This window comes from Rousettus aegyptiacus, unplaced genomic scaffold (genome assembly GCF_014176215.1).
Source record: "Rousettus aegyptiacus isolate mRouAeg1 unplaced genomic scaffold, mRouAeg1.p scaffold_m13_p_12, whole genome shotgun sequence".
Classification (NCBI taxonomy): Eukaryota; Metazoa; Chordata; class Mammalia; order Chiroptera; family Pteropodidae; genus Rousettus; species Rousettus aegyptiacus.
Window position 1 is genome coordinate 82,205,977 of NW_023416287.1, and position 19,462 is coordinate 82,225,438.

At 49.2% G+C, this 19,462-nt stretch overlaps 1 long non-coding RNA gene across 3 annotated transcripts in view; it reads right to left on the bottom strand.

The window, feature by feature from the left end:
- Positions 1-2,378: 2,378 nt before the first annotated feature.
- The window catches only part of LOC107502191, a 114,146-nt gene continuing 97,062 nt past the window's right edge, over positions 2,379-19,462 (bottom strand). For 2 of the 3 annotated variants that reach the window (XR_004953737.1, XR_004953736.1), the window contains 4 exons: positions 18,710-18,921; positions 6,533-6,718; positions 2,985-3,141; positions 2,379-2,848 (listed from right to left, as the gene is read on the bottom strand). This is a non-coding gene — a long non-coding RNA (uncharacterized LOC107502191). The remainder of the gene's footprint in view (positions 2,849-2,984; positions 3,142-6,532; positions 6,719-18,709; positions 18,922-19,462) is intronic. The other variant, XR_004953738.1, reaches the window with a different exon arrangement.

Here is a 19,462-nt window from a genome sequence, read left to right on the forward strand (position 1 = left end):
ACTCATGGTTGACTCTTAAATTTTGTCTGCTAAGTACCAGTCTAGAAAGGTGACTTTGTCAAAGGGCTCTGCTGATTCTGAAAATGACATGCAGCATCTAGTTGTGATCCTTGCCACCAAGTACAACCTCGCAACGAGGCTCCTGTGCAATGTTCTGGTGGGTCCAATAGCACACACAGCTGCTCTGTTGCTGTTGTGAATTTTTTAACAGATGACCATGATTTCCAAAGACAAAAAAAAAAAAAAAATCAGGTTGGCTTTCTACTCCAAGACAATGATGGGGTTTTGAGACTCCAGTCTTTTCAGACTTTGAGTATCTCCAAAAGATAAATGGGTATGGGAGAAAGGCATTTCAGCTCTCTGAGAGGTTAAAACATCACATTTGGTGCCCCGAAACCCTCCACTGTCTGGAACAGACAGGAATGGGGAGTAGAAGGTTTGCCATCTGTATGGGCATTTTGGGGCCGGCTGATGAGGGGTTAATTGGGGCTAATTTGAAATGCACAAGCTAGAAACATTTTCCCTGGAGAACCCATAACAGCATCTTAGCTTCCTTTGCTGAGAGACGACAGCTCCCAGCTCCAGGGATCTCAGAGAAATGATATGTACATGGGCCCAACGGAAAACATAAAAATAATAAATGAAACTAATAATGCAAAAAGGTTTTGGGAAATAAGTAGTCCCTTCTGACATGAGCAGTGCTGGAAGCCTTGGGGAAAGAAGGCTGGAATATTAAATGAAAGATGTAAATTGTAAAAATTGGAGCCATAAATTTTCCTTTGGAAGAGGAGGGAGCCAACAGTCCTGTTCAGAGGGAACTGCTGGTTTCCAGTTCAGGGTCAATCCCGGGGGTGGGAGGGGCGCCCCCCTCCCCTCCACACAGAGGCCAGAGGCCGAGGCTCTGAGCAGGGAGGTGTGGGGACGGGAAGGGTTTGCGGCCTGATGTTCGACCTGATGTTCGACAGCAGATAGCACGGGCTGTCTCTGTGCAGGCCGCGGGGCCGATGGGAAGGCAGGGCCGCGGCTCCTTGTTAAACGCTTCCTTTCTCGGCCTTCTCGCTGCTCCCACCTCTCCCCCGAGATAGCCGACCAAGGAAATAATGCCGCGGTGGCCGAGTGGGAAATCTTGACAGGGATGAACAGAAAAAACTAATGAGGCAAACCTGCTCGAATCGAATCGAAAATGCATTTCCGAGTGAGTGTGGGGCCACAGGACGGAAACGTGAAAATGTCTGGCCTGTCTTGCTCTAAAAAGAAGGAAAGAAGAGAGAGAGGAAGGGAGCACCGGCCCCCTGCCCTGTAGGGAGGAGACTATTCTTGTGGTTTATTTGTATGCTGATGAGTTTCTCATCTTAGTCGTGGTATTGACTTAATTTCACGTGGTTGATCATTTTCAACTCAAAGCTCATTGTGAATGTTCAGACATCCTTCTAGGTTGTGGCAAACCAGAGAAGCCAAATCTCACCAAATCCCACCCTTTCTCTGAGGAACTCCCCCGCCCCTAAGCCCAGACTGGGTTTGGTTCCCCCACCCACCATCCAGCTTCCTACTCTGAGCAGGTGGAAAATAGAGGCCTCGAAGTTGTGGGGTCCATAGCAGAGGCCCGTGGCCCCCTGCACGGCCTGGTCCCTCAGTACTGCTGCTCCCCGTTCTGTCGATCTGAGATGCAAAAGACAAAAGCAGTCCAGGACTGGCAACACTCTTGCGGCATATTATGCCCGACGCCCACCCCAAAGTGAGCATCAGTACACAGGAGAGACAGATCTGAGGACCAGTCCGTTCGCTCGCTCACTCACTCCTTACACGGTCTTCATTTATTAATTTATTCTTCATTCGGTCAATCTCTACGGGGCACAGAGTATGTGCCAGGCACGGGGCGTATCGTGGTAAGTGGAGCAGAGGTGACTGACATCTTCATGGGCCTTGGTGCAATAAACATCAATCACGCCCTGAGCGCCCAGGAAGGGCGGGAAGAGGTATGACCGCTGCCCTCTAAAGGTTTCCATCCAGTTGGGGTGATTATGCCTGGACCTCGCAAGTGAAGGAAAACGCGAAAGCAGCGCACCCCCACTTCGCAGAGGAGAGGAGCGTGGCGTGGCTGAGGTGAGGGATAGAGCTATGCCCAGAGCCCCGGCTCCCCGCTCCACGTCTGCGGCCCCGTGTGGCTGCGGAGTGTGAGGAAGCTCCTTTCAAATGCTTTCGGGGACGTTGGCCACTGCAGTGATCCCACCTTGGGCTGCACCTCCTCTGCACCCTCCGGCCAAAGCGCAGCCCCATGAATCCTCCACGGTGTCATTCTCACCATACCGATGCCGCTCAAACTAGACGTCTTCGTGCCCCAGGGTTATAAGAAAGGACCACAGACAGGGTGGCGTAAAACGACAGAAATTTATTTTCTCACAGTTGCAAAGGCTGGAAGTTCAAAGTCAAGGTGTCGGCAGGGCCGCGTTCCTTCTGAGACTCTGGGTAGAACGCTTCCGGGCCTCTTGCAGCTTCTGGTGGCGACCATCGATCCTTGGCATTCCTTGGCTGGCAGCAACGACACGCCAACCTCTGCCTCCGTTGTCACGTGGCGTTCTCCCTGTGTGTCTCTGTCTCCAGATTTCCCTCTTCGTATACGGACCCCGGTCCTACTGGTTTAAGGGTCCACCCCACTCCAGTATGACCTCGTCTTACCTTAGCTAATGACAGCTGCAATGGCCCTGCTTCCAGGTAGGACACGTTCTGAGGTGCTGGGGGTTAAGACTTCAACATATCTTTTCGAGGGGGACGCGATTCAAAGTGTAACACCAGATCACACCAGTAAGCGCACCAAAGGTCCCTCAAGGAAGTTTCCAGAACCGTCGTGCTGTAAGGAAGGAAACAACAGCTCTTGTGTCCCCTCCTTCACCATGACCACGACGTACCAGAAGGCGCCTTTCGTCAATATTGATTGAATGATTCTTTTCAATCCCCTGATATCCTCGCCCCAAACATCACTGTACCTGTTTTCGAAAGCAGAGCATTACACTGGCTGCTAGTCTTCCAAAAGCACGGCTGAGTCTCGCAGAATCCCCACTCACTCTCTCCTCCAACGTCTATGTTCCACACGCTCTTTCAAAGGCGCCGAGGGGACTTCTGCAAAATCGTAAGCGTGCTTGTCTGAAATAACAGTGGTGAGGGTAAAGTAAGAAATGATTGACCTTTGGCACACCGAGATTTTTAACTCCTGCTATCTCCTGTCTGGGGGGTGAGCTGAAACTCAGCTGAGGTACGCAGGCACGTCACGAGCCCTTCAAGGACATCAGCGAAAAGGTAGTTCCTTAGCCAGCGAGTGAGCCTGGCCACCCACCTGTGTGATCCTCTTCTCGTCAGTGCCCACGCCTGCACTGTCCGGAATGGTAGCCACTGGCCACGAGTGGCTAGTTAAACTGAGTTTTGGATTAATTTAAATTAAATTAAGTTATGCATTCAGCTCTTCGGTCACACTAGCCACATTCCAAGCCTCACTAACCCATGTAGCTACCCTAGCGGACAGCGCAAATATAGATTTCCATCACTGCGGAAAGTTCTATGGGCTGGCACTAGTCAACGCAGTAACTCCAGTGAAGGGGAAAAAATGGTGTTGCTTTTGTAAAAAAAATGGTTCCCATAAGAGTAAGTGCTTGAAAAGGTATACGAAGTGAAAAGGAAGTAAAGACAGCCCTCGGATAGAAAATCAGAGTTGCACGAAATCAGTTATCCATGACAGTAACTGAAAGTTGCGAAGGTCCTGGGCACATCCCTTGTGAAAGTCACAGGTCTACTGTGTAGCCATTGTGCCCTGCAGGAAGTGACCACTGCCACAAGAGAGGGCGCCTCCAGCTGCAACGGGCACCCTCTGGCTGTGGGATCGGGGACATATTTATGAAGAAGCAGCCCCTGAGATGGACCTGGAAGGTTTTGTGGGGTTCAGGCCCGCAGAAATGAGGAGGGCTCAGAACTGCGAGCAGGAGGGACCATGGGAGAAGCCTCGCAAAGCTCCCTGGATGTGAAGCAGCAAGTCTGAGACGTGATTCCCTCCTCTGGGCTCCAGAAACTAAAGCAGCTGCATTTGAATTAAAGAAGAAATTCAAAGTACGAACAACTTATACTGATGCAAATATAAGACGCAAAAGCCTACAAATGGTTAATAAAGTAGGATAAGATGAAAATTCAGAGCTGGGTTGCTGGCTCAGTGCCTCCCCCCCCCTTTTAAGGTACTATTCATAGTCCTTAGTTCTACTAGTTCACCATGCATTTCACCAGAAGCCACACACTGTGCTAAACTCCACTGATGGGGGGCCCCTGCTCCTGGCAATAAAAGTGAAATTTCCTTGACCACCACTCCTCCTTCCAAAGTCCAAGACCTTCCTGAAGACTTCTGTGACCTCCTGAGAGAGCTGGGGGCTCCTCTCCCGCAACCCCTCATTGTCCCTGCTGTCTCAGGGCCCTGTGCCACGGGGACCCGAGGCTTCCACCCCTGCTCCAGCATCCATTAGGGATCCAGCCTCACCAAGTATTTCTCAAACGTTCCCCAGGAGAACTGGGGGAAAGGTCACTTGGAAGGGGGCACTGCGCACCGTCGCCGTTTTATTTGCCTTTTTTTCTCCCACGCCTGCCTGTCCCACCCCCCCAACCGACCCCCACTTCCCACGTCCTCTCCTTCCACTTTTGCAGAGCAGCTTCGCCTTCCTCTGAAGCCAGACCAGTCGATACCCAGGCCCTGGGGGCTCAGCCCCAAGTGAGCTAATCAAGGGATTCTCTGCACATCAGAGGCTCTCCCTTGTACCAGCTCCAAAGAAAATAAAACGTTCTCCGACTCGATTCATATTCAGTATCTCATATCATCTTCTCCATAGCCTGATGGGTCAGCACAGTTATCGTTCTCATTTTATAAATGAAGAAACTGAGGCTCCGAGGGGCGAAGTGACACAATGAAGGACTTGTAGCAGGAGAGTAGCAGGACCGGTTTATAAACACAGGTCCGTCTGGTTCCAAAGCCTGAGCCTGACTCTCTACACCCACTGCCTGGGCTGACCCAGTCGGAACCACATCCCCACTGCTGCCTCAAGGGAGATAGAGACAAACCAATCAAAAGCCGGCCGCATGTTCAAAAGCTCTTTCCAAGCTGTTTAAAATGACCAGAAAAATAGAACCCTCTGGAAGACATAAAAGATTCAGCTTGGCAAGAATTCTAATGAGCCAACAGGCTCTGCCGTGCACGCCTGGACTATATCTACTACGAGGCAGGAATGAGGGGTTTATTCCATCAATGAATCAGAGAATAACTATTGTTATTATTTAGCATTGATTAATTGTCCTGCGGCCTTCTAGGCCCCGCCACACAATTCTCAGAAAATCATTACGCTTCCGGGGCTGCCTGGGCCTCGACGTTCTGGGCTTAGAGACGCACTGTGAGCCCTGCAAGGATGAGCCAGGTCTCAGAGTGGCCGGCAAGTGGCCACACAAGCAGGGTGGCCCACGGCAGGGTGCTTACGGCCCCTTACCCTGCCCAGGCTCTTGCTTGGTTTCCGCAGTGACCCAAGCAGGGGACCAGAGATCGCAGACCTACGCTTCCTTCTGGAGAAAACCACGTACACTGAGGACTCTGAGAAATGCATACATACTGCATAATTACTAATAAGGAAGGGGTCGCTCTTCAGGGGTGATTACAGCAGCCAACGCCTCAGCAGCGCTTGCACGGGCCTGATTAAATGTAATGCTGTAAAAGGGGGCCGAACAGCGAATTTTCATCCTGACATCCAATAACACTCCCTGATCCTTTGGATATTGTCCTCCCCAGAGGTCAAAAATATGAATAAATTATGGTTCTGACAACCTTGACACTGACTAGAGGTGGGATGAAAAGCTCTCTGGGAGAAAAAATCTGACATTACATTTGTGATCACAGAGAATAAAGGAAAATCCATATCCTAATTCTGCTAAATTTAGGCTTGACGGGAAGAATAGAGAATAACCTTTGACGTGATGTTTATTCAGTAGGCAAGGGGCTCCTGGAGCTCAAAGCCAAGATGCATTCTCTGTCATTCAACATGAGGTGAGAGTTACTGGCTACTCGTTCCTATGGACAATTTTGATAGACTAGAAATGATCAACCCCAGGAAATTGACATCCAAAGGAGTTGGCTCTGAAACAATACTGTTGAATAGTAGGGCTGCCTCCAGTTAGGTCAAATGGATGTCCAGGGAGTGGGGTCATCCATCACGTGTGGGAGACTCATTTACCGACAGACAACGAGCCAAGGCAATCAGCCTGTGATCTGCTAAGCTGGGGATTTATAACAGTTGGAGAAGGAAGGTTGTCTCTTGTTTCAGGCTCTGTCAGTGGGTGGGGGAGGAGCGGAAATCAAGGCTAGAAGAAGAGGAATGAATTACTCAGGTGGCCTTGAGGGGAACATCTTTGGGATGAAGGGTAAGGGTCAGCGTAGAGACCATCCATCCATCCATCCCTCCGACCCTGGAGCCTATCTGCCACGAGTTCAAAGACCCAGCACACGGGACATAAAACCTACCAGATCTGTCATTTAAGCAGCAGTGAATGTGTCCAGGTCGGAGTCCGACATCACTCAAAAGACCGAACCGATGGCAGGAGAGGGATGAGCAAAAACACCTTTGTCCTTGGACATCATGACTTGGATTTGACTGAGTCACTGGTGGCACAGGAACCTCTCAGCAGCCGACGCGGGCTCATTTCTCTCCTGAGTGCAGAATGGTCCACGTGCCCTGAGCGCAGACCCCAGAACACTCTGACCCGGCTCCCAGCTGTCTGCGGCCCAGCTCCCTTCCCATTCCACGGAACGATGAGTAGATCTGACTTGGGAACACGAGAGACACTACGACTTTTCCTGTGGCTCTGATCATTCCTCTCCCTTGAAATACTTCCTCTAGGCGCTTGCAAGCAGTAGAGGGCAGTGGTTAAGCATCCGGACTGTGGGATCCGACTGCCCAGGTCCTAAACCTGGGCCTCCCTCTTCCTGGGTATAGTGGACACTATGGTGTGCCACCCAGATGTCCCCTTCGGGACCTTTCCCCAGCTGCGGGGAGCAGTGCTACAGCAAGACATATCGTAGCCTGCGGCAAGAGGAAAAAATCAATACCACTGATCCCGTTTTATGTAAAATTTTGAGAGGTATCTGCTCATCATGGATGCTTGCATTCATTGTAATTATTTATAATTCTGCATTAAAATGTTATTTATCTCGATGGCTGTGGTTTGGCTCCCACTTAAATTTTGCGCCAGGGGCGAGTAACTCACTTTTCTCACCCTCATCCTGATTCTGGCAGAAAATGTTGGCTGCCGCTGGCTCAGAGCGCCCAAGGAGCCGCTTCAGCCCAGTGTGTGCTCCTCGGGTGTGGGGGGGGGGGCGGGGGCAGTCCATACCCAGCGACCAGTCAGTGAGGAGATTCGAAGACCCGGCCCCCAGGCTCAGCTGGAACAACCCCGAGGGGCCATCCCACAGAGCTCTGGGGAGAGGGCCCTGGGATGAGAATGGGGGACAGCAGAGTCACGTGATGGGCCATGGGAGCACACTGACCCCCAGGTTTTCAGAACCTCTGTCTTCACCTTTGGAACCCTTGCTGATTCTGATGCCAGAGAAAGTACCACTCAGCATCCTGTTCCTAGGATTTTCCACAGATTCTGATTCCCATACCCCTGGGGACAGTCACTGAGACAATATGTCTGCAGCTGCATCTCCCTCCATGAGGGCAGCGACCTTCACTTTTACCTGACCTGAGGGACATGTCACTTCAGCATGGCTTCTGAGAGGAAACCTTGGCTAATGACTCCCAAGCCTGGCACGGGCTCTGTTTTCTGCAGATGCCATGAATTTTCTGAGTCTGCAATGCTGCTTCAAAGTGGCCAGTACTTGCCACTTTGAATTAGAGATCGGTGACTGCCAGGTTGGTCCAGGAGGCATCTAAGCTTCCTAGGATGCCCTGGCCTGCCTGCCCTGGGGACTCTATCAGCTGTTGTCTGGGATCCTCTTCAGTGCAAAACCCAAGCAAACACCAGCTCCAAGGGTCGCTCCTGTGATCACAGGCTAGAAACACCCAAGGCACCAAACGCTCGCCCTGCACCTGCCCAGCCTCCTCCCCAGGTCTCCCCCAAACACCCCTCAGTGTGCTGGCAGCGATTTTCTGCTGTCAGGGAAGTGCATTTTGATGCCATTTCCTCTGGATGTAGATTCAAGGCTAAACAAGGAAAGACCATGTACACCCGGTGTGGCCATGCCTGGGGCCATGAAGCTCAGAGGGAAGGCCCTGGTCACACGAACAGGATGTGGTAGAAGGAAGGCAGCCTGAACCAGGAGGCACCCAACACTGGCTCTGGCCCCGCTACGAAAACTCAGGCAAGTTTCTGTCTGTCTCAGGGGCTCTTTTTCACTATCCATAAAATGGGCATTCATTTATTCTACTGACATTTGCTGAGCATCCTCCGTGAGCACTCGCACACACGCCAACGCTCAAGCCACCCTCTGGGGGTTTTGAGCGTTGGCATGTGTGCGAGGGCTCAGCAAAGGCTGCTCTCTGGATATGAGTGGTTGTCGTACACATAGCTTCGGAGGCACTGCTTGGATGTACATACCTACTAACTCTCACCTTTCACGAACCCGAATGTTGAAAACAAGAAAGAGAAAACCAGAGATCGAATTAACATTTTATTTCACCTGTTCCTTAGGAAAACCCTACATAGAGATCAAGAAAATGAACTCGCCCTTGAAATCAGCATCCAAACCTTTCCCATCTGATAGGTCTCATAGTTTCCGACCTTCTGCATCTCGGCTTTGATTTTCGATGTCTGTTCTCGGTTTGGTCTGACTGTCACCCCTTCCCCCCACCTCCTCCTCCCACCTCAACTTTAAGCTAAGTTCTTGGTCAATAGCTTTCTCTCCTGGTCTGACATTACCCCGAGACGAGAAATGTTGAGTTTGTCAGGAACTTAGTCCTGGAACTGATCTGCACAGAAAACATTTCTCCCCAGAGCCCCTTGCAAAGGTATTCTCTCTGCCTGTGGGCAGGTGGTCTGCCCTGCCTTTTCCCGTAACCCTCAAACCCAAAAGAGAAGGAATGCAGAAGCTAGGTTCAGGTTGTGTGCCTCTATAGTTACTTTTCTCTGAGAACGAAGTGAGTTTAAATAAAGAACATTCTCCCTTCTGGGGAAAACAGATTCCTCCAAATCCTGCCCCAGCCTCAACCCATCGGTTCTCGAGCTCGGGGTGGGCAGGGACACACACGATCTCCCCTTTGGGCCACTGGCGAATTCCAGACAATAGAACATGGACTTTGGTCTCGACTCAATGACTAAAACTGAGCTCTGCCATGTTCTAGCTGCACGGCCTTGTGAAGGAACGTAATCCCTCTGAGTTTTGGGGCGATGCCATTTCTACAATGGAGACAACGCCGTGTCGTTTGCAGTTGTTATCAGGGTTGAACTCTAAAGTTGCTGCCTAAGACAGGGAGGACTACTCATCGGAGTGTCCCTCGAAAACACCTTAAATCAGCCACGGTTCAGTGACAGTCTCTGGAGATCGACACAGCACCTCTCCCCATGCAGGCCAGGCTTTCTTCCACTCGTCGAAAGAGTCTGTGGCTGACTTGTCTTTGGGGACCAGGTTCCGTGAAAAACAGCCCTCGTAAAATATTATAATTACATCCTTGACAGTGAGATGCTCACATGTTGGAACCGAATCTGATAAGAGAAAGAAGCAGGTTTATGTCTCATGTCTCGCCCTTCTCCCACACAAGCCATCTCGCTGTGGAAGTGTGATGGACTAGCCCTCGCTACTTAACCTCTGTCTCTGTGTTTCGCTCTCTCTCTCCCTCTTTCTCTCTCTCTCAGTCTCTCTCTCTCTCTCTCTCCCCACCCCCCCCCCAGAGTATTCAATTTCCTATAAGTTAATTTGTGTCCCTCTAAAGAAATACATATACGTTGAACTCCTAACCCCCAGTACCCTACTTAGACATAGGGTCTTTACAGAGACGATCACGTTAAAATGAAGTCATTAAATGGGCCCTCACCTAATATGACTTATGACCTTTTAAAAGGAACATAGAGACAAAAAAAAAATCCATTAAAATATTTTCACACACAAAATAAATCCATTAAAGTAGTGTCACACGCACACACAAAAAGGACATAGAGACATTTGCAGAGAGAAGGCAGTATGAAGACCCAGGGAAAAGAGGGCCATCTACAAGCCAAGGATGCCTGAGGCGACCAGAGGCTGGGAATGAGGCTGGGAGAGAGGCCTGGAACAGATTCTCCTTCACAACTCTCAGAAGAAACCAAACCAGACAACACCTTGATTTCAGACTTCCTGCCTCCAGACTATGAGACAATAAATGTCTGTGCTAAGCACCCCCAGTCTGTGGTGCTCTGTTAGGGCAGCCCCGAGGAGCCTAATACGCAGTTGGATTTACTCATGCTAAATGTGCCTTTGATGAGACTCCCCTGAAATACATACCTCATAAGGTCCTTATGAGGCTCAAATGAGCTAAACCCTGAGTCCAGTGCTTAGTTCTGTACCCAGGACAGATTAAATACTCACTATCAGCTCTCATTAGAGCTACCTCTTTAATGCATCTAAAGAGCACTGGACAAGGAGCCACAAGACCCGTGGTCTTGGTCCTAAGTAAGTGCACAGTCAGGCATATCTCCATAGGCCTGTCCTCCTTGGGAAATGAAGGTTCGAATGCGCACGTTTACTTCCAGCCCTGACGCCCTGGGGTTCCCTGACATGTGTTGCTACGGGACACCAGTCAAGATGCCCCATTAGAACGTCAGGGTCTGCTTTGACCCTGAATGGGACGCCAGGCAAGCATGCCTAGAAATATTGCAGGGTCACTCTGTGCTGGGCCAGAGGCTGACACACATTGACCTCCTTGGGCTTCTTATACAGAAACCACGAAATCAAAAGAACAAAATCCTGTGTCTTGAAATTGAAACCTAATGCCTATCCCTTTCACATCTGGCCGAATTGCTTTGCTTCTCTGGTTTGCGATATTTACAAGGAAAAGTTATTTTTCTACTGATTTATGTCTTTTTCCAAATAGAAAATGTGGAATCTACTGTCTTCCAAAAACTGTTGAGCTGGATGAGGCCAAGGCATTGGAACCCCTTCCCCTAAGAGAGTCTCACACCACATCCTCAAATCAACACTACGTTTTATTTCTAATATTGCTGCTTTTATACAAGGAACTCAGCAGAGCCAGCTGCATCATCAGCTGGGCTACCGCAAGATGGAAATGTGGCACCCTGGCCGGGGTGAAGAGGTCAGTCTCCCCTCCCCACGGTCTGGCTCCCCAATGCACTACAGATGGGCAACCCCCAAAGCTTTGCAACTTCTGCGCTCAGACGTGCTCAGGATCTGGAATGGGAGTGAATGAGAGGCCCCAGCTGAATTGCCTGTCAAATGCTCTGTGGCACCGCCAGCCCATGGTGGGAATGGCCACCACCAACCTCAAGACACTGAACGGCGCAAACTCGATCCGCACGCTCCCTGTGTCCATGCTCAGGCCCTGCCTGAGGGCATCGGCACCCAGGCACCCCCCATCAACACTCAGACAGAGGGCGGCAGTGACAGAGAGGAGGGGAGGGGGAGGGGGAGGCTGGGTAGGACTTCAGACATCAGGGGACTGAGGAACAGACACCTGGGAACCTTTCCAGGGATGGTAAGGCCTGGGAGGTGGCACTGTGCTTAACTGAGGGTCTAAGTCCCCAGCACACATCCCATTGTCCCAACGGACTTTATTTACAAAAGACAAATTCAAAGAATTTCCAGACTCAGCAACAAATACGAGGCCTATCTGAGCACAGGGCCAATGTAACTACACAGCTGCATAGCCACGAACCAGCTTCAGACCATCGTTCAAAGCAAAGGCCATTCAAACTCACTGCTTGTGAGATTCGGAGAGGAGGCAGAAAGCAAAGGCCCGGGCTTTAAACGTGGGCCAAGTGTCAGTTCTCCCACTGGCCCTCTTGTGCCCTGGGTGATCTGCAGATGGGGATCGAGTGCATTGCATGATAACTGGCCCTTAGCAAGGGCCCCGCACGTGGTAGCTGTCGCCGAAGTCAGATGCAGTCCTATAAGGGGCCCAGCAAAAGGAGTGGGAGGAATCTAGACAGACACAGAGGAAAGAATGCCAGGAGATCAGCTGGCCGAAAAGTAGACATCGCAGTGGAGGTGGGGTCTGGCACATGGCGAGAAACAGTCAGTCGTTTGGTGGAAATTACACCTATTGTTGTGCGTTTTTAATGTCCATTTGAACATAGCCAAAATGCTTTGGGAGCCAGGGCTTAGACATAATTACAGAGATGGATTTTGCATTTTGTCACACAGTGTAATTAAGGGGTAGGATTTCGCCAACATCGTAAGCCTATTAAGATGGAAGGTGGCCATGTGTTCAATGACTATCTATAGAGACTGTAGCGCATTGTGGTGCTCACCTGCACCGAATGTCCCTTGATCATTCAAGGCCCAGGCACACCAGCTCTGGCCACACGCCGCAGGGAGCAGGTAACAGTGGAAGGGCCGGAGGAACTGCCCGGCCCGCTCCCCCGCGCCTCTGCAGCACTTCAATACATCACCGCTGTGGCCCCTGTCACCTCTGACAGTAAATATGATTTTAGCTGTCAGGCAGCTGACAGAAAACAAAACATAATTTACTGCCAAATTCAGCCTACAGAAGCACACACCTGGCTCCTAGAGGCTCGAGCTGCAGAAGCACCCAGGGCAGGGTTTCCCCGAACCAGCTGAAAGGGGGCGAACAGTGCTTACTGCTGGAGGAAGGGGACCAGGGGATGGAGCTGCTACCTCTCACGACTGCAAGCTAGGAAATACACTGTGAGGATTTTATTACGAGTAATACATTCTGCCATAATTAAACTGCTGGCAATACATTGCCCACTGAAGCAAGGTCATTTTCTCCTAATTCCAAGGTAAAAATGATTCTTTCACCACCTGTTTTGTAAAAGGAGTCTTCTAAAGTGACATTGAGGAGAGTTTCTATGCCCTTGAAGAAAGACACAACTCCAAAGTCCCAATTTCTCACGCTGGCTGCTTGGAGTGGAGGGGATGGAGAGAGGTCGGGAGAAAAGACATGGGAAAGAATCGAAACTCAGGAATGTCGAGCTCTGTGTCCAAGCTTCGCAGAGGGCTCGCAGATGGAACAAACGAGTGTGCGTACGGATGTGCTTATACGTGTGTCCTAAAGGAGGCACGTTTTCAACAGATAATAGAAAGGCCCAATAAAATAGAATGGGCCAAACAGATTCGCAATGGGAAATCTAAGCTGTCTGTGAAATGGAGAGTGTTTCACTGTTGATTCTTCTAACAGATGCTCATCAACTGACGCCCAGAGCGAGAAGACCTGGCGTCTTGTCTGCTTGGCTTTTAACTCCTTGTGAGACCACCGTTCAGTACGGGGTAGTGATGAAGCACTCAGCAGCTGGACCAGTCAGACCTACCCAAGTCCAAATCTGGATTTCATCACTTACTAGCCTCATGAACTTGGTCAGATCATCTAACCTTGCTAAGCCTCAGCTTTTCCCAGTCTTAAATGGGAATGAAAAGTACACCGACTGCAGGAAGCTGCAGAACTAAATGAGATGACGTACGTTAAGGTGCAAAGCACAGTGACGGCTGCTCAAGAAATGGTGCCACGTGCACTACGTATGGGTTCATTCAACAAGTAAAGACTGAGCACCTATGAAGTGCAGGTACGTAGAACATGGAGGCTTTAAAGGCATGGACCCTGCTTCTCAGAGCTCAACAGGGGAGCAGGTAATACAAGGTGAGGAGGGGTGAGACCCAGGAGAGTGACATCTGAATTCGAAAAGAACAGGGAGGAAAACTTCAAATCAGGGAAGTTGTGCATGTCACGTAATTAATCTGTTTATTCATCTCCCCATCTTAAAAGGGGAGTAATGATTCTCTCCTTTCTTACCTCTTAGTATGAGGCCTCCAAAATTATAGACGTAAAACAAGTGTCGGAAAGTGTGGCGCACTCTAAAAACCCAGGGAGTATGAGAAGGGCGACAGTGGTGGTGACATTGAGAAGAATGAGACGCACGTTTGGAAATTCTGTAGCTTGGTAGTTTATGAAAACGATGAGCCGTTCTCAGGTGCGCTGAAGTCACGGAAGATTGCCTGAGGCCTGAGAATTGTATCGTGATTTCAAATTCCCAGCGCCACTGTAGTACAGGCTTTTAATAGAAAGCCTCAGTCACATTCAATTGCATGCACGTTTATAAATGGGGAGTTGAAAAGTCATGTGGAGAAAAAGTCATGTAAAGCGAAAACTTGTCCTTCCCTGGAACCTTTAGCTATCAACCCTCTCAGGGCTCTAGAACACAGGAAGATAAGAAACCCAAACCAGTCGTGCTCAGATAGTTGGGTGTGTAAAGCACCCTTGAGCCAGTTAAACATGCAGATTCTCAGGCCCCACTCCAGCCCTCCAAGGGTCTGGAGTTGGTACCAGAAACCACATTTTTTATTAAAATTATAGAGGTGACAATGGTTAATAAAATCAAATAGATTTCGAGTGCACGATTCAATAATAATACATCATATGTATACTGCATGTGTGTTTACCACCCACAGTTAAATTTTCTTCTGTCACCAAATATTTGACCCCTTTACCCCACCTACCTCCTCCTCCCCCACACATACAAAAAAAAACCCCACATTTTTTATAAGCACTAAATGATGTTAATGGGCCACACCTGGAGAAATAAATACTCACCCAGCAGGATCCTTTGAAATACAGATGAGAAAATTAAGGCTTTAGAAGGTGGGATGACTTACCCCAAATCAGAGCCAGCCAGTGGTAACACCCAACACTGGCCCAAAGTAACAACAGGATCAGCTCTAGGGGGTGAATTCAGTGGTCCACAGGCCTCTGACTATCCCTCCCATCCCACCAGGTCTTCCGCTTCCCAAAGTCTTTTTTACAAAGATGGAACAAAATCCAAGGGAGGTTGTAATTGAGGGCAAGAATTCCCTAAATGAATATTACGAGCACTTTAAATCCCTAAAATATCTGTGTTCATTTATGTTCAGTGTCCACCTCTCTTTCCGTCTCTGGTCTATTCCACAAAGGGTTTGAGACAGTGAAATATGTTGCGTATGCGATTGCCATAATGAGCAAAAGGCTCGTGCAAGACAAATGGTCAAACGTCTAAACACATTTCAAAAGGAAACTGAAAATTTTAGCGCAAATTAGCATGTTGTGTAACTGATACCCGTCCCTCTATCAATCTCTATTTATGACTGGAGAGAGCCATAAGTGTTACCTCACAAAAGACTATTTTACACACATCCGTTTAGGGTTGGAAAAAAAATAATCTTTTGAGATTATCAGGGGACTCCAAGGTGGAGGTGATTTTTCCCCGTCATATGCTTGAACTTGGGGAGACTTTCGACGTAATGGTTGACATATAAAAGACATTTATAATAATTACTTAGGTGCTAATGACAGTTTGGACAATAAGAAGGCTGGTTCCAAAGTTCCTTGACCAGCAGTGTTTGCTGTGACTAAGGGCCGTGAGACAGCGGCCATCGACTGCACCTAACCTTTGCACTTGTAATAAAAATGCAATAAAGTAATTGGTTAAAATAGAGACATGTCTGATAAAGAGTATTTGCTTTTTAAAGTAACTGGCTAAAATAGGAGCATATCTGATAAATGAGTTTATGGGGGGACGGAAGGCCAGGCCGTGCTAATTAGTAAAGGCTCTGTTTCTTCCACAGAACCCTTCTCTGCCTCTTTGAAGACAAAAGCGCCGCAAGGGTGGACATGCACGGTAGAGCTGGCCGGTAGCATGTGTCCTCCTCGAGCAACAGAGAGCTGTTTACACGCTGTAACGCTTGTTCTAAAATTCCCTCGCTTCGCAACACTAGGAGACACAGCCTTCTACGGCACATTTAAGCACAAAACTCTGGTTCCCATCAGGACGCCAGTACACCCGAGCTTCTTAGCCATAAAGCAGGAGACACTGAAATGAAGGAAAGAGACTCTCTGTCCCTCCGGTTTCTTAACTCACTGCCATCTACACCAGAGTCGAAAATCCATAAATGTCTCGATTGATCTTATTCCCCTTGAGAATTTTCTCCACGTTAGCTCCCTTTTAAAAAGTTCCACCTTCAATTAAAGTTTCATTCGTTAACAATTAAATATATAAAGGATGACATTCCATATACTTATGAGCCGACCAGAATACATTGCCCATCTCACTGGCATTAAGAATGGCAAGGACGAGGGTATCGTAAATACGTGTGCGTTGATCGCTCGCCTTTTTGTGCCCCCCTAATAACAGGAAATGCAGCTGGAAGGCAGCCCTGCCGACTCTGGTCTCTGGATAGGATGGAGGCTCTGGTACCCAGGGATTGATGCTCCCTGACCTGTTCTTGGCTTGGCCCTAGTGACTGACTTTCATGAAGGTACCCGTGGTCATCATCTCTTCCTGCTGGCATGAACCATCTCTTCCCTAGCAGCTTTGATCAATTTAGGGGCAGTTACAGATCGCGAACCAATCTTTGGGAACTCGCTCTTTTGGCAAAAGAGTGGTCTCATTACAGAACCCAGAAGGTGGAGAGAGGAAATTCCTGGGTCTTGATGTCGCATGTCCTGGCACCCAAGCCTGGGGACCTCGAATAAGGGCCACAGGTGAGAGTAGGCCTCGCCTTCATAATCCATGTTGCTTACAGGGTGTCTGCATAGATACGCCACTCCCCCGAGAAGAAGCACATCACCCAGGTGAAACCCTTTCAATGCCTCAGACTTCTTAATCCAACTGCATCCTGTTCTGTATTCCCTCACAGTTAGAAATAAGGACATGTTTGTTTAAGACTTGCCTATTTATGGAGGAGTCTCAATTAACCAGATTCCACCTAATCAGCATGCTTGGTGAAGTAGATATTCCCTTTTCATAATTACAATAGCACGCACTTACACGGGGCTGACCATGCACTGGACAAAGCACTTTATATTTAAGAACTGCGTGAGGCAGGCTGCATTATTATCCCAGTTGACAGGTGGCAAGTTGGGGACTCAGAGGGGTTACCACATCTAGGTCTGCAAGACTGCGCAGTGGGCACTGGTACTCAGAGCAGAGCTTCTTAACTCCGACAGGATCGTCACTAATATTTACTTCCAGCCACAAGACTGGAGGCTTAGAGGGTTGGGAAAATACTGAAAACATCGAGTGTTAAGACAAAGTGAATCGAATGATGAAACTTCAGTCGTTACAGAAACTAATTTGTGTACTGGCTCTCTTCATCTCCTCCACGTCACCCTTCCAGGCCCATCCCTCTGAGGACTAAAATGCCCCCAACATCCCAAGTGACTTCCAACAGAAACACTCCAATTTTCGGGCTCCAGATGATTCAAGGTGCAGGTGTCAAAACAGAACACCCCAGACTTACACTCCAGTCCCTGGAGTTATTTGAGCATCATGCTGATGCCAAACCAGCCTGAAAGGAAGTCACAAAGACGACTTGCCCAGACTCCCAAATGATTAAGATTGCGCTTGATTATCTTCACTGCTCGGCTTTAAAAGAAGTGGCCTGACCACCGTGGGACCTTCCCGTGCGTCGCCAGGCCCTGAAAGAGGTAATGTAACCATTCGATAACCAAGGAGAATAACTGGTGCTGTGAGGAGGACTGGTGGAGTTTTCGCACCATGAGAGTAAAAGCCATTCTCTCTTCCTGCCCCAGGGGACACAGACACACACTAATGGCGTCCATCAACCTTGGGTAGCAGTGCTATGTAATATTAAGATGCATTTACTGAGCATTTACCATGGTCCGGGCTCCATTCTGAGCCCTTCACCTGCATTACTTCATTTGACCCTTATAACAACCCCATGAGGTAAATTCTATTATTATTCCATATTACAGACAGAGAAACTAAGGCACAACGAGGTTAACTAACTCACCGACAGACGGTGGCCGATGGAGGATTCAGCCTCGGGCAGGCTGTCTCCAGAGCCTAGAGTGAAATTTGGTGCTTAATAAAGGAATATCGATCTGATTAACTGAGAGACTATTGTGCTGTGTGTGGTTAGTCACTCTTGCACTATAAGTAAACACGAAGTCCATAAAAGACAAACGTTTGACCAGCTCTCTGATAAGCTTGGAATGTCCAGTTACAAACACGTGAGGCCAAGCTGCTCTGGGGGGAAGCACAGAAGCAGGGGAGGAATGAGTTACTGGCTGCTGGAAGGTAGAACACAGCTCCGTGATGTCTGGTCAAAGTCTGCACAGGCGTCCCGGGGACCCAGCCGGCATGACGCTCTCCACCAGACAAGTCCCCAGACTGCCCCTGGTCTGGGCAAAGCCCGTAAGTTCTCTGCAAACGTCCCGCGAGGACTGAGGACGGCTCTCCTCCCACCCTCCTTGGTCGCATCTGAAGCCGGGAAATTTGGGGACCAAAAAAAGTCCTCGTCCCTCCTTCCGTTTTTCCCGCTATAGGTCACGGGATTCAAATGTGGAAATGACGTCCCATAGTTTCGCTTTCCTGAAGTTCTCATTGGTTGACAGGCAAATTAAATGATAAAAGTGTCTGACTCATATTTGTTGCGGATTGGAAACCTACTTCTTACAGGCCCCTCCCCCTTGAGAAGTCCCCAGGCTGCCCAACACCCTCCTGGAATGCCCCCTCCTCCTATAGCACCCCGTGCACTAACCCCGATATTTCAGGCTCTGGAATTAATCGAGGCCGCCCTGCCGATGTGCGGTGCTCACCATCTTCTTCTCGTCTACAGATGTGACAACACAGAGAAGGGTGGCCCAGGGCGTCAGAGATTTCTAGGTGTCGGAGCCCCATCCAAGGCACTCCTCCATTGCTACTTTCTCAGCAGCCGTGTTCCCATGGCGCCGGTTCTCTGACTTCTTGCTTCTGAGGACAAAGGGACAAAAGCTGCTGGTGACCCCTACATGATTCTAACTCAACTTGCAGAAAAGTTAAGGCCTGAGTCAGCCGGACTCCTGACATGCCCCTGCGCCACAGAAATTACCAGTTCGGTTGACGCTACTATTTACTAAATTAAATCGCCTGCACACCGAATCGACCAGCGCCAGCATCAAGCATGAAGTGCCCGTGTGCTTGGAGATCTTGTTGGCAGCTGTGTTAGGTTCACATGTAAACATTCAGGCCTTAGAATGACACAGCCCTGGCTGTAACATGTTTAACTCAACCTCTCAAAACCATGTCCCTCTGTGACCTGCTTTGAGTTTGGGAGCCTTTCAACAGCCTGACCGGTCCACTGACCTATTTATTTCCGGTTTTAGGCTCCTTAAGCAGCCAGCGAAAGAGGGAGGCGTTTTTGAGACAGTAGCCTTGTAATCCTAAATCCTCTTTTAGGAAGCAGTAAGAGTCAAAGTGCAATTTTATTCACGTTAATCTGTTCACAGAAAACAGGAGTCGGCTCTTTAGGGAG